This window comes from Oxyura jamaicensis, chromosome 3 (assembly GCF_011077185.1).
Source record: "Oxyura jamaicensis isolate SHBP4307 breed ruddy duck chromosome 3, BPBGC_Ojam_1.0, whole genome shotgun sequence".
Taxonomy (NCBI): Eukaryota; Metazoa; Chordata; class Aves; order Anseriformes; family Anatidae; genus Oxyura; species Oxyura jamaicensis.
The window spans coordinates 40060244-40063155 of NC_048895.1; the positions used below are offsets into that span (position 1 = coordinate 40060244).

General features: G+C 47.0%; 1 long non-coding RNA gene across 1 annotated transcript; it reads left to right on the forward strand.

The window, feature by feature from the left end:
• The first annotated feature begins 373 nt into the window (after nt 1-373).
• Nucleotides 374-2061, forward strand: LOC118163652. The gene is made up of 2 exons (XR_004749153.1): nt 374-533; nt 1017-2061. It is a non-coding gene; the product is annotated as an uncharacterized LOC118163652 (long non-coding RNA).
• The last annotated feature ends 851 nt before the right edge of the window (nt 2062-2912 follow it).

Sequence of the window (2912 nt, forward strand, 5' to 3'; positions counted from 1 at the left end):
TCTTCAGACAGTCTTCTCAGTTCATGAATTTTGCCTTAAGGCTGAACTGTTCCCTTCTGATATGCCTGTATGCAATACTCAAGTGAACACAATAGAATGGCATATTGGAAAGCTTTTAGCCTCTTGCACCACTTAGCACAATCTTTGTAGCTGTCTGCATTTTTTATTCATCTCCCCCCACACCACTGATAGTAAAAGCCTGGATGTGTTTCTTTTCATCTTGCTTTATTTATTATTATTATTATTATTATGACCCAAACAAAAGCAAAACAAAGCAATCTCCAAAGTCCAGACGTCTGCAGAAAAGGCTGCTTATGTGAAGCTGAAATGGAGCCAGAGCACAGCAGCAAGGAAGCTGTGATTTCATCCCGCAGAAACTCCAAGGCTTCACTGCAGCAGCTTGTGCAGATGCAGCATCACTCCAACTGGGTCCGTATCCAAAGCTAGCAGAGGAGTCCCCAGAAGGAGGATACCCGTGTAACTCTCTGCCACTGTCCCCTTGCCTTGTAGCTCCAGCTCTCTGAGGAAACCAGGTATGCCCTGCAGGTTTTTAAACAGTTTTTATTCCCTGGAGTAATGTCTGATTTCCAAGGGAAGGGTGAACTGCATAGAAAAGGGGGAGATTGATGACAGAAAGAGGTCAACAAGGAGGGCCATTCCCTTGTGTCTTGTGCCAGGGTGTCCTGTGAGACGAGGTGCAGGAAAACCAGCCTGAGGGGAGGTGGCTGGGGCGCTGCCATGGCTGGTTTCTGGAGAGGTCTGGAGCCCGGTGGTGGGGATCCTGAGAGGCCCCACATCTGGCATGAGGACCAAAGAGCCAGGGGTGAGTGAGCAGCAGCTGCTGTATGTGTTGTGGTGCTTGTCAGGGACTGGTCAGAAGCGCGGAGTGATGTCTGTGCCTTGCATGCCAGCTCCTGCCAGGTCAGCGCTGAGGGGAGTGGTGGTGGGGAAGGTCTGGGGAGGTGTGTGTGGGGCTAGGAAAACACTGAACATCGTAGCAAACCCTTTTACACCAGCATGACTCCATGGTGACTCTGCTGAAAGCAATAAACGCCGACAAAATGCGAACAGGATTTGGCCTTATCATCAGAGAATGAGAAGGTTTGGCAGAGGGCCTGGAGGGGTGCTGGGAGCTAGTCTCTGGTTCCATAAATGCGTATGTTTCTAAAAAAGTCAGTGCTGGATATGTGTCTGAAGCGTTCGGAGCGTGAATCAGCTTTCATGTGGAACAAAGAAACTGTTGCACTTCAGACAGCCACCCTGCTGAATTATTTAAGGCAACTAAATACCTGCGGAGCTCTGCCGCGTTACATAAACCTGCAAAACTGGCTCAATTCCTTGCCTCGAATCAATGTTATGCTCTCTTTCTGTAAGCTACTTCATGGCATCAAATGAGTGACTTGGAGCAATTCTGGAGACGTTTGGAGAAAGAACAGAAAACACAACACGCAAGCGTGGAGGGGAATGGGCACGTTCCTGTCAGGACAGCCCCGGCTGCTGCAGAGGCTGCTGCTGCTCATGGGGAAGTGAGAGCATCTGAAATTTAGCTTTGTAGCCTGCAGGGTCGGTTTCCAGGGCTAGTTCCTGTCCGAGAATGCTAATCTGGAGAAAGTGCCTCCTACAGAAAGGCAGAAAGGCACAAAGGCTGAGCGTTGTCACAGGGGCTGCTTCACGAGCCGTGTTTGTTCCAGGACAGACAAAGCAGCCCCTGTGTGCTGTTCGCGCTGGCTCTGGTGCACCCCGTTGCTTTCCCTGCATCATCATTCTTCCTGCCAAATTCATCTCCTCTACCAGAGCTGAAGGCAGTGTTAAGTACCAACACGGAACTGTGTGTGTAAACATTGAGCATCTACCTTTGCTGATTTTCCTCAGATTTCACCTCAGCTTGGCTGGCTCAGCTCAGGAGCTCATCCTTTGCCTGTTTATTTACTGTAGAATGGGGACTGGGCTGTAGACGTTGTTACCGACACATGACAAAGTGTACATGTATGAGATCTGGAGTGGTTCATACATTTGGGAGCCATGAGAAGATGCAAATTAAAGCTCAAAGTGCTGTATATATGTATTCATCCTATTATATTGCTTGCATTTCTTATTTGGCTTCTCTCAGTCTTTGTAGTGTGAATTACTCTAACTTCAATCATTCCTATAGAAATTGATTTCAATCAAATTTTCCTCTATCATTCAAACTCACCACACTAAAGACATTTTACTTCTAACTCAGCCTACAAAGTGATTAGCAATTTACCTCAAGTGTTTTAAAGTAAGCTTTAAACTGGAGAAATTCCTTCCAAGTAGCAAAGCTGAGGCTGGTCAAACTAGACTCGCTGATTCACAGAGCCTACACATAGGACAAATGTAGGGATCGTGCAGTGTGCTACAGCCAGGCTCTCCGCCTACCTGCTCATCTCTTCTGTAGACTGCAATGAGAACCACCAGTAAAGACATCCTGATGTCAGCTTTGTGCTGGCCAGGAATTACTGCAGTGACGAGTCAGGCACCACTGGGAATCCAGCCCTGCTTGCAGCAGGCAAGCCTGAGCAACAAGAGAAGGCTTCCCAGAGCTTCTGTGCTTTCAGCTTGTTTTGGAACCATGTAACCTCATTTATTTTTGCCTTTGCGCTCTACCCATTAAATAATGTTTTCATTTTCTCCTCTCTGGTCTTTCTATACCACTACAGTCAGCTAGTCAAAAATGAATTACCGGCATGAAACATGACCAGCCTGGCTTTGTGTATCCTTGAATTTGCTCTACAGCTACCTCCTCCAACATTCATCTCGAAGTGCATCAACTCACAGACTGCTTCTCATGATAAACACACTCTACATTACCCACATGTAAACTAGCATGTTGTTCTAATGAATCTCTCAGACAATTCATTGATTCCCCAGGTGTGAAACTACCTTACCAT